The sequence below is a fragment of the Vigna angularis genome, chromosome 8, assembly GCF_016808095.1.
Source record: "Vigna angularis cultivar LongXiaoDou No.4 chromosome 8, ASM1680809v1, whole genome shotgun sequence".
In the NCBI taxonomy this organism is placed as follows: Eukaryota; Viridiplantae; Streptophyta; class Magnoliopsida; order Fabales; family Fabaceae; genus Vigna; species Vigna angularis.
The window spans coordinates 25,986,519-26,005,830 of NC_068977.1; positions in this window are offsets into that span (position 1 = coordinate 25,986,519).

Consider the following 19,312-nt stretch of genomic DNA (forward strand, 5'->3'; position numbering starts at 1 on the left):
GTTGGACAAAGGTGGCACGATTGTTGGGTGGTGGTCCGATGTGAGAATGGAGTGTTGAAGATTGGTGGCACGGTTGTTGGGTGGTGGTCCGATGTCAAGCTTCTCGACAGTGCAAGCGAAAAAGCAACCTAGATGGTGGACGTAAGTCACAACCGTCTCCCGAGAGGCGGAAAAGCTGGCGAAAACAAACGTTAAAAAAATAAAATAAAAAATACTCTATTGCCTCAGTTAGGGTCCCAACCGAGGCAGTAGAGTCTAAGATACTACCTCGGTTCAAAAGGAACCGAGGCGAAAACCTACCCCTTTTTGGTTCGGTTTAGAATCGAGACAAAAAGCTTATCCCTTTTTACCTCGCCTGTATATACCTCGATTGCAGAACCGGTGCCTATAAGCGAAAATAACCCGTGCCATTTCCCTTGACTGCACTAGTGAAGTAAGGCTCAAAAAGTCTACATAATGAAATCTCCATCACAAATAGACGTACTTTAACTCAGCCGCTCTAGTAATATATATTATAGGATTTCAATAGGCTGAACAAATGACAAATCTAGTTAAGTAGTCTCTAACTCATGACTCTAATATTATGTTAAGATAATTAACAAGAAAAGTTATACTTACAAGAGAGAAAATTAGGATTTATATAAGGTAATGGATAAAGGTAGGAAAACTACCATACGCATGCAAACGTTACAAACATAAAAATAGAAAGGTATATATCATATTAAAAGTGACCATATGAACAATAGAGAAGGCTGAATCAGATTTATTTTGATGGACTAAACCAGAATTCCAAAAATATGACAAATCAATGAATCAAGCCTATTTGGGGAGCAATACCTGTAGATTACAAAAAGTCATTCTAGGAACGTTTTAAGGTGAACAACCAATTAAACTAATTGTCATTCTTATTTTAGTATGTTCATTAATCAATGTTTGTTTGTTTATTGTTACAGATGAAGGTGCAATGGAAACCTGAACATGAAACTCAAATACAAAGAAATTTCCACATGAAAGCATCTCATCAACTGTCAAAGATTTTTAGGGATGCCTGCAATGCAGGGAAGCGCCCTTACTAGTTGGGCAAGCACATTTGGAACTCTTTACTCGCTCATTAGAATTCAGCAGAGTTTCGCAATAAGTGTGCTACAACCCAGAGGAACAGAGCTTCTAAAAAGGGTGGGACCCTTCATACTGGTGGGTCGATCACGGTTCATGAGCATGCCATTCGTATGGTAAACTTTCAATACTTTTCTGTTTCTTTCATATATAACACTTATGTATTTTCTATTTCATGTACACTTCTAACTCTAAATTATGTTACAGGCACAAGCTCTAGGACGGGTTGTCCATGTTGATGAGGTCTTTGCACAGACTCATGTTCAAAAGGACACCAATGAATTCGTTGATGAAAGATCTCGGAAGACTCATGTAAGCAAATAATAATGCTATTAATAGTAATTTTTCATTATGTTATTGTATCATTCCCTAACATTGCTTTTAATGTTTGAACAGGAAGAATTTTCTACGAGACTTTCACAGGTTAGATCCGAACATGGGTCAGCTCCTACACTGGATGATGCGAGTAATGAGGACGACGACATCCATAGGACACAATGCTAGTTCGACATCGTTGGTGGGAAGAAAAATGGATGAGTGTACGGTGCATGACAACTTGTTGCAAACTATACAACATCAAGAGGAGGTACTCTGAAGCACCAACCTTTGTCTTCCACCACTACTGCTGGCGAGGCCATCGAGCGCTTGACATAGCTACTACAACAACGTGACTAGGAAAATCGTGATTTGAGAGAAGAATACAGTGACTTGAGAAACGAGTTTACAAACTTCAAGTCCCTGGTCATGGAGTGTTGCCTGGTGCTTCAGACATTCATTCCACCATCCCTCCGACACGACCCTCCCCGTCACCCATTGTCCCTCAGCAGCCCACATCAGTCCAACCCACATCATTCTAGCCCACACCATTCCAACCATCTATAGAGCAGCAGGATGATGAAGATCCTGATGATGACTATGTAAATTATTAGTTTTATTTTGTTATTGAACATAGTTTGTTAGAACATTTGGATGTTAGAACATTATGTTTCATGTCTAGATGATATTGTTTTATGTTTCATGTTTCATTTATAAATAGAAGTTCTTAAATTTGAAGAATACAAATGATGTTATATAGGTTTTTTTGTCATTAATGATTGGATGATTTTGGGATGCATATTATGGAGGTTTGTCTATGGTTTGAAAATATTATGTAGGTCTGTCTGTGCTGTGAACATTTTATGCACATTTGTTTGGTTAGATAAGAAATACAAATATGAATTAGTTTTGTCTAGATCTTACCAAAGGATTTATCGAAGACTTTTGCCGTTTGGTTATTACTGAAGGCTTTCGCCCTTCGGTAATTATCGAAGGCTTCCGCCCTTCGGTAATTATCGAAGGCTTCCGCCCTTTGGTAATTACCGAAGGCTTTTGTCCCTCGGTAATTGTTAGTGACAAGGGATTTACCGAGGATACTGTGGCCATCGATAAGCCGTCAATAATGACCTATTATCGACGACTTCTGGCTATTTCTGAGGAATTGTGACTTTGGGTATACTATTAAAATGAGAGGTTACACATATAGTTTGAGATACACGATAGAATAATTACTCATCCTTGTCAATTCAAAAAATATGAAAAAGATATATAATAATAATATTATTAATAATAATAATAGTAGCAATAATTAATAAATTAAAAATTTTCATGCTTTTGAGATAAAAGTTTAAATTTTTTAAATTTGCAAAGGTAACCATTTTACAGAAAATGCTATAGATTATCAATGATAACTATACAATAATCATATATAATAGAACAGCATAATAATAATAATAATAATAATAATAATAATAATAATAATAATAATAATAATTATTATTATTATTATTATTAATGTTATTATTGTTATTAATATTACAACTTTGTTATGCTGGTATTAATCTATATATCTAGGTTATATTAAATGTGTAAATAATGCACGAACAAGCAGCGATGTTAACTTACATTTGTTGCGTCTATATAATTAGTGAAAGTCTAAGCCAATGCTCATCAATAATATATATCCATGTTTCAAGCAATTTTACGTTATGTCACTGACATTAGTATCCACCCTTTCAATTTAATTTTAACTTCAAAAGTTGCTTCTACTAGTTAATATATAATCGACTCAACATCAACGATGTTGACCCTAAATAAAAATTATAGTTTAACTTATAACTTCTGTCATATGCAGTTCTTAACCTCTAATTTATCTAAACTAATGTTGAAAAACATATCCTGAACAATTAATTTTACCAAAAAATATTGTAATATTAGCCACCACAATTTCAGGTCACCATCCGCAAGCAAGTGGACAATAAACACAAACTGAGGCATAAATCATGGCCTAAAATAGTGCAAAAATGCACTGCATCTGCATCTATCTCCTTCCGATAACTTGGATGAAAAAACAAAATAATGACTCTATTAATTGAAGTTGATCCTTATTTTGAGCCTTCAATGAATCAACAACTCAATATATTTTGCCATTCAAAGAAAATGATTTTTGGGTATATTCTTTATAATTTCTTATCGGTGTACGTTTGTTTTTCAAATACTCAATCTGACATTTATTCTTCTTCTTTTCCCGGAAAAGGAAGTGTACCAGCAGGACCGGACGTTGTACGGAAAGACATCCACCATACGGACCGGCCGCCCATTCCACGCCGCACTCAAAGTCCTACGTACACTACGTGCACTAGGGCTTGGGGGGCTTATGTACCAGCAGGACCGGACGCCGTACGGAAAGACATCCACGAAAAGGACCGGCCGCCCGCGTGACAAGGCCGCCCACCAAAGTCACATTGGATTACTGACTGGGCGTCCAAACTAACCTTTAGTACCGACCGGTACTCCCAGTCATGAATCGAACATCCGTCTAGGAGCGCAAAAGGAGCGAGCGTCCGCCCAGGAGCGCAAAAGGAGCGAACGTCCGTCCGTCAAGCACCGAGACCGAGCGTCCTTTCGTGAACCGAGCGACCACCTGGTCGAGCACCGAAACCGAGCGTCCAAGTTATCGCTGCCCGGTCGCACAATGGACTGAGCGACCCTCCAAGGTCGGCCAGTCATGAATCGAACGTCCGCCCAGGTGCGCAAAAGGACCGAGCGTCCGGTGTGACCGGACAACAGAACCAGATGGCCGCCCGCCCAGGTTGACATCCCTGGCCGACCATCCTTCCCAACCGATCGCGCTTGGGGCGTTATCAGGCCCACTAAAGGTAAAAGGGCTGTTATCAAGCCCACTAAAGGTAAAAGCCCATTACAATCAGTATAAATAAAGGTTCCAGGTATGAGTTCTGGACGAGATTCCTTATGATGCAATACATGCCTCACATATTGCTCTGTCATATTATTGACTTGAGCGTCGGAGTGCCTTTGACAGGTACCTGACCCCCCGGCTTGGAGTATGGAGCAGCGCCAGGAGTAGGAGGACGACCGCCCGGCTTGGAGTGTGGAGCAGCGTCCGTCCGTCACGGTATTGTCCGCCAACGTTCGGCCTTCGGTTCGTGGGATTCAACAACGACCGTCCGGTTTTCGTTAGCTTCTAGTGTCCCAGGCGCCAGAGCCGTCCGATCCGCATCAACTGGTGAGAAAGCGTCCGCCCAGTTCATGACAGCTTTAAACGTTCGCCCGCCCGCCTTTACCGTTCGTGACCGCCCGCCCGTCTTCGACAAGTAAGTTTGTGTTGTAACAGGATCCTCACGGAAAATTTCAAAACATTTGGCGCCCACCGTGGGGCCGAGTGGATATACCCCGTTGTAGACACAGGGAACCAATGAGCATTGAAGGGCACCCCAAGAGAACATCAACTTCCTCCGTTCAGCCTTTTGCACTCGGCTTCATCAACCCAACAACTCTGTATCCCGGCCGTTCGACCTCAACTTCCGGTCGTTCGGCCTCAACATGCTCTCGGCCATTTGGCCTCATTTGTCGGCCATCTGGCCTCAAGTCTCGGCCAGCCGGCCTCAACCTTAGCCAAATTGGCATGCAGCATCCGGATATGGAGCCTGAACTCTCGGTCATCCGGCCTCAACATATTCTCGGCCATCTGGCCTCAAGTCTCGGCCGTCCGGCCTCAACCTCAACCGTCCGGACATTCGGCCACCAAGGTACGTGTTGACTTCTACCATCCGGCCATTCGGCCTCCAAGGTACCGTTCGACCTTTACCGTTTGGCCATTCGACCTTAGGTACTTCACCAAATTTGGCAATCAACGTTCGACCGTCCGGCCTCAACCTCTTGGTCGTTCGTCCCAAGTCTCGGCCGTCCTGAGGCATCTCCCATTCAGCCGTATTAATCAGAGGTTTGGTCGTTCAGCCTCACGGGTTCAACCGTTCGATCTCCCGGGCCCCAAATACGTTCGTCCATTTGACCTCCCATTAATTTGGCCGTTTGATGCATTCATTTCGGCCATTCGGCCTCACGTGCATCCGACAAGTCGGCCCCCCACGTACTCGTTTCGGCAATTCGTCCTTGCAGGTGTCTGGTCGCTCGACCTCCACTGTTTGACCTTCTATTGCCTCAACATTCACGTATTCGGTCGTTCGGCTTCACAAGAACTCGACCGTTCGGCCACAAAGGTACTTGGCCATCAGGCTTCTGTCGTCCGCCCTTCATGGCGTCAAGCTTTCAGGCATTCAACAATTCGGCCGAACATATTTCGTCTACTAAGATGTTGTTCAAGAACTCACGGGCCACGGACGGTCATTAAGGACCCCTGGTCCAACAAACCGTTATTTTCGGAAGTGCTCTCTAGGAACACCTTTTCATCCGAATATCTTCAACCGCCATCCACCTTACAAGGTATAAACACATACTTTCTTTAAACTGAAAATTCGATCATGTTTCCCTCGTAATACAGGTAACCCGCAATAATTGCACGACTCCATAATGCAAAAAGGGCTCTTCTCAATCATCCCGCATCAAACATCAACGAAGCCCAAGTTGATGAACGGAGTTTCACTCCTGTCAACTTGGCCGGCCAGTGAATGTTAAGTTCTTTATTCAACAACTGTTGCTCGACTCCAGACAAGGTCCAAGTTGATGAACGGATAGTTCCACCGAGAACCACTTTCAACTTGGCCGGACGGTGAACGGAGAGTTCCACCGAGAACCACTGCCGTCCGAACTAAAAGACCAAGTTGATGAATAGAGTGTTCCACCGAGAACCACTCTCAACTTGGCCGGACCAGCCGTCCGCCCCTCAAAGACCAAGTTGATGAATAGAGTGTTCCACCGAGAACCACTCTCAACTTGGCCGGACCAGCCGTCCGCCCCTCAAAGACCAAGTTGATGAATAGAGTGTTCCACCGAGAACCACTCTCAACTTGGCCGGACCAGCCGTTCGCCCCTCAAAGACCAAGTTGATGAATAGAGTGTTCCACCGAGAGCCACTCTCAACGTGGCCGGACGGTGAGAGGAGTTTTTTCAAAAATGACCAAGTTGATGAATAGAGTGTTCCACCGAGAACCACTCTCAACTTGGCCGGACAGTGAACGATCGACCGACATCAAGCGTTCGACCAATTAGGCCTTCAAGGTACGTATTCAACCCTTACCATTCGGCCATTCGGCCGTCCTCAATTCTCGGCCATCCGGCCTCAACAAAGCTTTTGGTCATCCGGCCTCAAGCACTCGGCCGTCCTCAACTCTCGGCCATCCGGCCCCAACAAGCTTTTGGTCATCCGGCCTCAAGCACTCGGCCGTCCTCAATTCTCGGCCATCCGGCCTCAACAAAGCTTTTGGTCATCCGGCCTCAAGCACTCGATCGTCCGGCCTCAACTCTCGGCCATCCGGCCCCAACAAGCATTCGGTCAACCGACGTACAGCGTCCGACCATTTGGCCCCCAAGGTACGTGGTCGACCTCCACCGTTCGGCAAAAACTGGACTCAGGAATTCGGGAGCCATCTACAAAACCCCTTCGCATAATAAAATTATGCTAGGGCTTGGGGGGCTTATGTACCAGCAGGACCGGACGTCGTACGAAAAGACATCCACCATACGGACCGGCCGCCCATTCCACGTCGCACTCAAAGTCATACGTACACTACGTGCACTAGGGCTTGGGGGGCTTATGTACCAGCAGGACCGGACGCCGTACGGAAAGACATCCACGAAAAGGACCGGCCGCCCGCGTGACAAGGCCGCCCACCAAAGTGACATTGGATTACTGACTGGGCGTTCAAACTAACCTTTAGTACCGACCGGTACTCCCTAGTCATGAATCGAATGTTCGCCCAGGAGTGCAAAAGGAGCGAGCGTCCGCCTAGGAGCGCAAAAGAAGCGAGCGTCCGCCCAGGAGCGCAAAAGGAGCGAACGTCCGTCCGTCAAGCACCGAGACCGAGCATCCTTTCGTGAACCGAGCGACCACCCGGTCGAGCACCAAAACCGAGCGTCCAAGTTATCGCTGCCCGGTCGCACAATGGACTGAGCGACCCTCCAAGGTCGGCCAGTCATGAATCGAACGTCCGCCCAGGTGCGCAAAAGGACCGAGCGTCCGGTGTGACCGGACAGTAGAACCAGATGGCCGCCCGCCCAGGTTGACATCCCTGGACGACCATCCTTCCCAACCGATCGCGCTTGGGGCGTAATCAGGCCCACTAAAGGTAAAAGGGCCGTTATCAGGCCCACTAAAGGTGAAAGCCCATTACAATCAGTATAAATAAAGGTTCCAGGTATGAGTTCTGGACGAGATTCCTTATGATGCAATACATGCATCACATATTGCTTTGTCATATTATTGACTTGAGCGTCGAAGTGCCTTGGATAGGTACCTGACCCCCCACTTGGAGTATGGAGCAGCGCCAGGAGTAGGAGGACGACCGCCCGGCTTGGAGTATGGAGCAGTGCTTGGTGTACGAGGACGACCGCCCGGCTTGGGGTGTGGAGCAGCGTCCGTCCGTCACGGTATCGTCCGCCAACGTTCGGCCTTCGGTTCGTGGGATTCAACAACGACCGTCCGGTTTTCATTAGCTTCTAGTGTCCCAAGCGCCAGAGCCGTCCGATCCGCATCAACTAGTGAGAAAGCGTCCGCCCGGTTCATGACAGCTTTAAACGTTCGCCCGCCCGCCTTTACTGTTCGTGACTGCCCGCCCGTCTTCGACAAGTAAGTTTGTGTTTTAACAGGATCCTCACGGAAAATGTCGAAACAGGAAGAAATTTCAATTTCTCCATGTAACATTATTAAAGGAAGTTGGAAAATCAAGTGTGACTCTAAGTCTCACATTGGATAGAAATGAGAAAGTAGAGCATTATATAAAGTGAAAGACTCACTAACCCATTGTCTGAAGGTTTTGGATAGAGAGTGGTGTCAATTCCTTATATAGTTGGTTGAGTTCATATCTCTTTGGTATTGTGTCTCCCCGGTGAACCTCTTCCTCGATAGACCTAAAGCGTGTCCTGTTAAGATGAACGACGGTACAAAGGGGTACTCATGGTTGGAAGCAAATAAACACACAAAGACAGTGAAAATGGTAAGTTCATATTAAGTCATCGTATTTTTTTATCTCAATTAGGTCCCTGTTTCTATAAAATTGAGTCAATTGGAACCTTGCCGTTAGTTTCAGTGGACGACGTTAAATTTACTGAGTCATGGCATGCTGACCAAACAAATTTTAATGATGTGACACATTGAGATCGCATGATGGAATCCTCCTTGACGTAGTCCTCCTTTTGTATTTTTACTTTTCCTAGCTTAGCTCTTAAGGAGCATGGGTTACTATAAATACTCAACTCCTCTCTTGTATTAGGACTTTTGAGATTAATGAGAATTGAATTTTCTGAAATCAGAAATTATTCTCTCTTGAAAGTCATAGGCTAGAGAGTCCAAAGACTCCCTCTAGCCACCTTCCAAGCACACTCTCATTCTTCCATTTCTCCAAAATTCCACGGTGCTTTCTCTCTCATCCTCCACGCTGACTTCTCACCGCCACATCTCGTGCACGCGTCAGCTCCTTGTTACATCAGCTTCTCGCGCCAACCACGTCTTCATTCCTTTCATCAGCACTTCGCATCCACGCATTCTCCCAATCCGCATCCTCATTTTACACAACTGCTGATCATTCTCTCTCAAGAAAGAGAGGCATCTCACTCGCTCTCGAGAGCTCTCTTCCTTGGCTCCAACCATCCTCCAACCACAGATCTGCCTTTCTCCTCCATTTTCACCGATTGTAAGTCACTTTCCACCGATTATCCCTCTTTTCCTCCGTTCATTTCCTTGTTCCACCGATTAAATCAGTCAAGATAGAGTTCTTCGTCCTCATAGTGTTTCTCACCGAACAAACCATCTTCATCCTCCATACCTTCAACTTCCACCGATTAAACCCTAGATTCTAGGGTTTCGTTGTGTTCACTCTCGGTTTCCTTAGATTTCATTCGAGTCATTCTTCGATTTCGAGTTCCTCAACATTCCGCTGCATCCTTCTTCGTCGGAGAAGCTTCGAGGAGTCCGAATCGAGCTCTCAAAGCTTCTATCGTCATCTTCTCGGGCGTTCATCAGAGTAGATTTCAAAAGCAATAAAAAGATCAAGAACAAATTGCAGAATTTTTGTAAGCAAATGTTCAAACTGATTCACTTTATTTCAGAATTGTAGTGCAGCATCTAACATTGTTAATTTCAGCCTTGAATTACACTCATTTGCAGCTGGTTTAATATCCATGTTTATGTGTATTTTGCTGGAATTGGTATAATTTCTGTGTGCAGAGTTGATAAATATTTGGAGTCAAGAATTTTAAGCAGCAGCAGAATCTCAGTAGAGTTTAGAGCAAGCTAGACCAACCATTTAATTAGGGGAGTTGCTTAACTTTCTTACCTCTGGATTGCTTAAGTGTTTCTGTCTTAGCTGGTGATAGCATTGATGGTTGCTTTGCTGAATTGAGTGGGAATATTTGATTGCAGTTTGTCATTTGAGAGCAAAAAGAAATTTATATAGTTGCATCAAGTGCACGAGACTAGGAGAAAAGGGAAGAATCTTTTATATTGTGTGAAGTTAATCCTCTTGATATCTGTGTGTAGATAAGGTACATTGATTCCAATTGTGAATTGTGATTGTAGGATTATACTGGCCAGGAGATTCCAAAGCATTGATTCCAAAAGCTGTCAAGAAGCAACAAAATTGAGCAAAAGTGTAGCTGGAGCAGGCTAGCAGCTGTCTTCTGAACTAAAGGGAAGATTTTAAATTGTTGTGTATCTCTTCTTGTAATTTGTTTGCATCAGGTTCCCTAATCCACATGTTGTTATATACTGTTTTGCAGGAGTGGTGAATCAGATCCAAAGAGAGTAGAATCCAGAAGCTAGAAAAGGGGGCCAAAGCTGCCCAAAACAGCAACATCAGTGTACGTGTTTGTAGCACAAGGATTTGGCATCAAAAGTGACTGTAGCTGAACCAGGACCAGACCTTGGCAGCATGCATGTTTTGTAATTTTTTGTTCCATTTGATGTGTAATAGGCTATTAGGTTATAGCTTTCTTTTAGTTTCAATTTTGTTTGTAATAGGCTCGTGTTAGCCACTGTTAGCTTTAGCTTTTGTTTTGTAAAAGGGCCTTTTATAAAGTCCAAGTTCTTTGGAAGAGTCCTTGGTGCTCTTTCAAAATCTTGGCAACTTTATACTTGCTTTAATTTTAGCATAGCTAGAGAGGTGAATGTGTCTTGTAAGCCAAAGCTACAAGCTTCACCATAGGAGTAGACTTTAATATTGACTTGATTTGTGTATCTCGTAGGGGTCATTAGAGTCCGCTGGTTTCTTAAGTGTTTTGCTTGATTTGATATGTGTTTCACGTTTAGGGGTGATTTAGGCTAAAAGGGATTAAACTCTAAGCCTTATCACATTAGAGTCCGAGAGTCTAGTCTTTTAATTGTGCTTGATTGTTTGTGAGTTGTGTTCTTTGATTTTAAAGGTGATTTTTGTTTAAAGGGTAACTAGTAGTAACCTAAGACATTTCTGGCAAGGTAAGACTTGGTACTTAAGCAGTCTTCATGACTCACCTCTCTTACCTGGGACTTGTCTAAGTGTGAATCTTGTATACCTTTCACACAAAGAAAACTTTTAAAAACAAAGATGTCTTGTTATAATTCATATAGGTCTTCTAGGTTAGATAATGTTGATGAAATGTTTAAACAAGCTAGGAATCTTCCATTCTTTGGTAAAGACATAGGTGCATTAACATATCTAGCTTGGGAAAAAGAAATTGATAAAATAAATCCTTGGTTTTATGAAGAGAGTGAATATTATGTCCTTAGCATATATCTCTCTAAGTTAGAAGAGCATGCAAGTGAGTGGTGGGATGAAAGACAATATCATGTTAGGAAAGGTAGAAAGTCCTCCATACGTGATTGACATGATTTAAAAGCTTGCATGAGAAGAAAGTTTGTGCCTTCAAGCATTAAAAGAAACCTAGAACTAATTAGGGATTGCATTGATGATGGAAAACTATTTCTTGAGAGTTTAAAGGATCATGGGTTTCTTCGTAGAGAATTAGAATTTGGGGCAAGACTTAAAAAGATCAAGGATAAGAAAAGAGAAAGAGAGATTGAGAGAAAAGAAGAGGAAGAAAGGAAAGGAGAAGAGAAGAGAGAGAGAAGAAAACGAGAAAAGAGAAGAGAGAAAAAGAGAGGAATTAAGAAGAGAAGAAGAGAAAAGAAAAGAAGAAGAAAGAAAAGAAATAGAGAGAAAAGAAGAAAAGAGAGAAAGGCAAGAAAGAGAGAAGAAAGAAAAGGAGAACTTGTTGTTGATGACAAATTCTATTCTTTCCAAGACTATGGAACCTAAAAGGGAAGGTTTTCAAATCTTTACTTCTTTTTCAATCATGGTTTATTCTTTAAATATGGACTTTTCTTTCAAACCAATTGTCATTATATATTCTATGAAAACATTTTCAAAATATGACAATTCAAATCTTGAGTTATTGTTATCTTTAAGAAAACAATTAACTCAAGACAAAAGTGAATTTGGACTTCTAGAATTTTCAAATGTGATAAAACAAAATATTAGAAGTCCTTATTTCTTTGTTTTTGTAGAAAAATTCTTTCTTGGATTGATATTAATTGAAAATATATTTGATGTTTATTGCAGATTTGTGTTTGATCCAGGAGGAAGAAAAAGTGGATATAAAAGAATAAGGCCACTCCAAGATGGCCATGCTCCCAAAGATTGTGTGGAGCTTCTTCATAAGGCCATTGTCAGATTTGAGGACAAATATTTTCTTAAGAGGGGGGGCATGATGGAATCCTCCTTGACGTAGTCCTCCTTTTGTATTTTTACTTTTCCTAGCTTAGCTCTTAAGGAGCATGGGTTACTATAAATACTCAACTCCTCTCTTGTATTAGGACTTTTGAGATTAATGAGAATTGAATTTTCTGAAATCAGAAATTATTCTCTCTTGAAAGTCATAGGCTAGAGAGTCCAAAGACTCCCTCTAGCCACCTTCCAAGCACACTCTCATTCTTCCATTTCTCCAAAATTCCACGGTGCTTTCTCTCTCATCCTCCACGCTGACTTCTCACCGCCACATCTCGTGCACGCGTCAGCTTCTCGTTACATCAGCTTCTCGCGCCAACCACGTCTTCATTCCTTTCATCAGCACTTCGCATCCACGCATTCTCCCAATCCGCATCCTCATTTTACACAACTGCTGATCATTCTCTCTCAAGAAAGAGAGGCATCTCACTCGCTCTCGAGAGCTCTCTTCCTTGGCTCCAACCATCCTCCAACCACAGATCTGCCTTTCTCCTCCATTTTCACCGATTGTAAGTCACTTTCCACCGATTATCCCTCTTTTCCTCCGTTCATTTCCTTGTTCCACCGATTAAATCAGTCAAGATAGAGTTCTTCGTCCTCATAGTGTTTCTCACCGAACAAACCATCTTCATCCTCCATACCTTCAACTTCCACCGATTAAACCCTAGATTCTAGGGTTTCGTTGTGTTCACTCTCGGTTTCCTTAGATTTCATTCGAGTCATTCTTCGATTTCGAGTTCCTCAACATTCCGCTGCATCCTTCTTCGTCGGAGAAGCTTCGAGGAGTCCGAATCGAGCTCTCAAAGCTTCTATCGTCATCTTCTCGGGTGTTCGTCCATCATCGCATTAGGTGGAATTTAATTATGAATTAGGTGAAATTTAAAGCATTGTCTTGTTCCTTGGATGTCCTCTTCCTGTTAGGGTTTTCAAAGTTGCAAAAGTTACAGGCAGATCATTCAAAATTATTTTATCTTTTCTGTGTTTCTCTTAGCCATCAAATATCGCAGAGACTGAGATCAGTCAATCAACCACCATAATCAGTGCCTCAGCTCCATTCATCAAATACTATTTTTGAAAACAGTAAGCAAAAATGGAATAAATGTTTAAGCTTTTAAATTAATATAACTTATATACATTCTAGAATCTTCAAATCTTAAACAGTAAATCATCATTGTTGGGTAATTCGGTTACCTTGAAAGTTCATCCCAAAGAACTGAGAAGTTCAACCAGAGAGAGAAAACTAGAATTACAATACCCCCAAGCTAAAAAGAATACACCTTTTAAGATCAACAATAATTTATCCCAGATTCCAAAGCAAATACTTGAAAAGGGCGGGGAAATTATGCATGCCTTTGATCACCATCTCCTCAACAGAAACGCCTTTGGAGGCCAAGAAGTGGAATTTAGGGACAAGCATTCGGGTGAGGTCGCGATTTTAGATTCTCTACTCAAAGGAAACAAACAGAGCCTAGATTCTCTGCTTCTCATTCTGAAACAAGGAGGCTGCGATTCAAGATTCTCCTCCGCTAGGGTTCTGCAATTCATCGCCGCGGACGCTGAGTCAAAGATTTTAGTAGCCGAGAAAGAAGGCGTGGTTGCAGAATTGTTGAAGTCGGCAACGCCGAAGAACGATCCGGCACTATTTGAGGCCGTGCTGGCGAGCCTGATCGCAATTTAGGCACCAAAGCGGAACAAACTGAAGCTGGTGAGTCTTAGCGCGGTAAGGGCGTTGTCGAGGCTGTTAGCGAAGGCGGAGCCGGGAACAGCGACGGTGGAGAAGGTGCTAATGTTGGTGGAGGCGGTGTCTTCGACGAGCGAGGTGCAGAAGGAGATATGTGAGGACGCGACGTGCTTTACGGTTGTGCTGAGGAAGGTTCTGAAGGTGTGAGGCAACGGACATGCTATTAGAATAAATTAGATTTAATTAGGTTATGAAGGTTATGAAGGTTTAATTATTTAAAACTTGAAATAAAATAAATTCTACCTAAGGCGACCATGTGCCATGTCATTAAAATTTGCTTGGTCAACATGCCACGACTCAGTAAATTTAACGTCGTCCACAAAAATTAAAGACAAGATTTCAATTGACTCAATTTTACAGAAACAAGGACCTAATTGAGATAAAAAAATATGGTGACCTATTTGAGACGATGCTGCAGAAATAAGGACGTCCGAAATTATTAAACCTATTAAAAATTATACACATATAATCATTCACGAAACTTATAATTAAATAATCAATAACTAAAATTTTTAAACACATTCAACTATTTGACACTAAACTTACCATATGAATAACTGTATTGATATTGAACTATAAGGGCTTTATCTTGAAGGTGGTGCAACAACAACACCTCATCTCTATCAAATGCCATACTTTAAGGTTAATTCATTAAACATCTATGGCCAAAATAATTGAACATCAGACTAAATATTTTCTGCTACTTTCCACCACATAACTATCATTGTCGTCTTGAGATTTGAAAGTTATTGAGAGCGTCAGAATAACATCTAATCACTAGCTTCCTATATTAATACATACACTATATACATATACAATTTCATACTCACAATCATTTCATATCCACTTAATATCACGTGTATATATATATATATATAACATTCATTAGATTTTCAATATAAACAAGATAAAGTCCACATAACACATCTCAACTTCATACATATGATAGACGATAGAAAAATATCATAAAGTTACAAAAATAGGGCTTGCTCAACGAGCAAAGTTACTCGATCAACAAATTAAAGGACAACGGTTAAAACTTAAGATAATTGATTATCTCACCTAATAATTAATTATTCTAGAGTATTAGTGTAACACCCCAAAATCTCACACTTGATAATTCATAATTGATATATTGTAGCATTACATTTAAGGTAACATCCCTTAATCTTACGCTTGATAATTCATAGTTGATATATATGTATATATATATATATATATAAATATATATATATATATATATATATATATATATATATAAATATATATATATATATATATATATATATATATAAATATAAATATATATATATATATATATATAAATATATATATATATATATAAATATATATATAATATATAAATATATATATGTTTTAAACTCAGATTTCAACTATAAACTCATAAATATAACTCGAATTATTCTAATTTATTCTTCTATCTCTTTCTTCATTGGCACCGAATCCGACGACATTCCTCCATCTGCTCCCGTATAACGAATTATACGATCATTGCACATACCCAAACACAAACAAGTAGGGTGAGCTAACATGCAACTAATCACTTATAAAACATGCATATTTACTTTGATGCACTCAACAAACCTCATATAATAATTATGTCAGACACACTCATACCATCATACAACAATCGCATCACAGATACTCATCCATTACTTTGATACACTCAATAGACACTCATTCCACAATACCCAATAGACATTTATCCCGACGTTATGTTGATGAGCGGTCACGGGAGGTTATGCACTTGTGATGCCTTCTACTTCCTCTTACAAATACACTTCCAACATATTTCATACCATCCACAAGGTTAGTCCTCAACACTATGTCCAAAACCGGCACATAGACCAGGACCTCCTGCCCCTCTCACCACATAATTCATCCATCTATACTTGAGACTGGATGATTATTAGAGTATCACGATAACCTCCAATTTCAGGACCCTCAACATCAACATATACACACATACCATGGCATTACATAATCTCTCCGCGAGACTCATACCATGCTCACATTCCTCAACTCAAATTATACCCTTACGAAATCTCTCCATAATACTAATATGATGTTCAGATGCATAAATTTAAATCCAATATAATAAATTACAATCATCACAGAAATCATATAAAATAAATATATTACAAAATAAATTAAAAATACTAAAATATCACCATAAATGGTCACCGGAGAAGAATCAAATGTTTGACGAATCAAACTAACCATAAATGCCAGTACATATGACTAGTCACAACTTACTGGATTTGACCAGGGCTGCTCTATGATCAGGGATGTACCAACTCCGATTTTTAAGATTCTTCTATCCTACAATCACAATTATAATTCATAATTCCATATCTACCACAATAACATGAATTCATCAGAAATTTTCATTCGAACAAGATATATTGCACAATAATTTAACAGTACATAATCTGTTCAATAGGATTTAAGTTAAAAACTTGTCGAGAAGACTTGCATGAAAGAGAGGTGCGTCACAATGGACAACTTAAGTACCAAGTCTTTCCTTAGTCGAAGTGTTTCTCAACTAGTTTTTAACAAATTTCTTATTTACAGATTCAAAACAACAACATATAATATTAACACAACAATTCAATACAACAAACATCTATGCTCTTCATTAACAATATTCACACAGAATTTCAAGACATGAATAATAATGAAACAATACTAAATCATAATATAAAAGCTTAGAAATGTTAGCTCCCTTACCTCTATTCCAGACTTAATCTCTTGCTCAAAATTTGTTTCTCCGAAAATCCTCCAGAATCTCTACTCTTCTTGCAACTAAAAATTTCTTCCTAACTCTTTCTTCTCTATTTCTCAAGATTTCTTACTTGATTCTTCTTGTCTTTGTGCAAAATAGCCTTCCCTCTTTAAAGTCCAAAAATTTTACTATTCAACATTTTTTTAGTATTATTTATTATTTTAATATTATTTTATTATATTAATATCTTAATCACCACTTACATAATGGATTCCTCAATAATGCCTTAAAACATGGAGTGCTTTATCCACTATCAATATTTTAATTTTTTTTAACAAAAAGGTAGAAAATAGTTTGAACCCATGTTCTTGAAATCACCACAATTTTATACCAATTAAGCTACCAAAATTTCTTATTTAGCTTTGTACATTTTATTTTTACATAAACTTATTATATTTTCCATTCACAAAGAAATTTATTACTACTAGTATTAAAATTGTTACTATTAAGGTAAATATTTTTCATGGGTCTTACATTCTCCCCAACAACAAAAAAATTTCGACCTAAAAAATTCTATACTTCAAGAAAAATTTATGATTGTACGATATATATATATATATATATATATATTAATTTATTTATTTAGTTTCAATTCAATTACAACTTCTAATAGTTAAGTGTTAGTACATAATGATTATGGTAATATATTTTGATTCTTCAAAAAATTATTCACATAAGTCATACTATGCTATGAGTTATATATATATATATATATATATATATATATATATCAGATGTACTGTATATCACTGTTAACTTCCTTTATGGGTTACCTAGTCAATTCAATTTATACTAATTACTCTATATACAAATACGAGAGCATTTTTTTTTTCTAAAAAAAAAATATAACAAACATCTAGCCCTTTCAGAAATCAAAATACCATACACAAGAAATTTATCCAAGAATTTCCCATACTTCTCGCGTATACCAATATTATTATTATTATTATTTAAATAACCGACATTGTGACACAACCAGTAGCAATAACCGAAATTGTTGCTATAGTGAAAATGTTTGGCTATAAATAGAGTACTCCTCCGCGTTGAGCGACACTTGAGTCTCATAGTGGAGCGTGACTTTACTCTCCTTGAGTGTCCTAATTCTGTGAGGAGCCTCTCTCTCTAAGTGTGCCTTTTGTTTTTCGCATCCGTGTAAGTGTTTCATCCTCTTAATCTTTCGTTTTGTTCCTTCTTTCCTTTAAGCTTTCTTTTAATCCATGTTCTTTTGCATTTACGTTTGTTCCTTGTTATTGTTATACTTTTTTATTTGTTTTGTTATTTCACCACTCTTCACCTCTTTTTTTTTATACTAATACACTAATAATGGGGTATATAAGCTGGAAAACCGTTGTTAACCTCCCTTCGTTTGAAGGTATGATAGAGGAATTCGGGTAGAAAAATGCTACGTACCCTAAAAATTATTTTAACTTAAACAAGTCATGGATATAAACTTGTTGGACTTAGATCTAGTAAGATCCTTTACGAGGACCGGATGATACATCTAGATTGGACTTCAAACTAGACTATGGACAAAATTGAGTTAAAAGAAAACTAATTGTATCAACCCTCTTTGACACAAACATAATATTCCTTCACTTTTGTCTATTAGAAAAATGAACAGAAATTTAAAATATTTGGAAGTTCAAGACAAGCTGGGATATAAACGATGGAGTCCTAGTAAAGAACAAGTTTCTCTACTAGAGGCCCTCTTTGCATTTGGGATACGAAATCCTAATAGAGAGCAAGTGCACGAGATTGCAACGAGACTTAAAATTTATGGGGAAATTAGAGAGTATAGCGTTTATTGTTGGTTTCAAAATTATGGGTATCGTGAAAAGCAACGATGCTTGAAGCAAAGCACCACCACCACATCTTACTCTCCACTATCCCTCTTGCTGCCTTTTATGAATGGTAAGATATGTTGTATTTTTTTTATTATTATTATTACCTTAACATTTCTAATTTTATTTATTTGGAGATCTTTCATGGATAGCGTTGTCAATTCCAGATCGGGTGACGTTGGATCTTTTTCCAATCCCTCCCATTCCTAAAAAAAGAGAGGTTTCTCCTCCCCTACTGTTCCAGGTGAAAGCTCCTTCCCTTGAGCTTTGCTTACGATTGCCTTCCGCCGAAGAATAGTCTCCTCGAGGAGACTATAATTGTCTTTATTTATTTCTATTACTATGGACTGTAATCTTTAACGACCACTTGTGGTCGACTTTTGAACATCTTTATTATTATTATTAGTATTATTATATATTTATTTATAGACTTAAATCTAACGTAAACTAGCTAACCATCATTGTTTTTAAAACATGGTTTAAATTTGATTCCTTGATTCACAGTAAGGTAACTTTGCGTCCTTACTATCAGATATGTCGGTTTGTTTTTATCTAGGAGCATTAATTTGTTTATTTATTTTTTTAAGTAGTGTAAGAT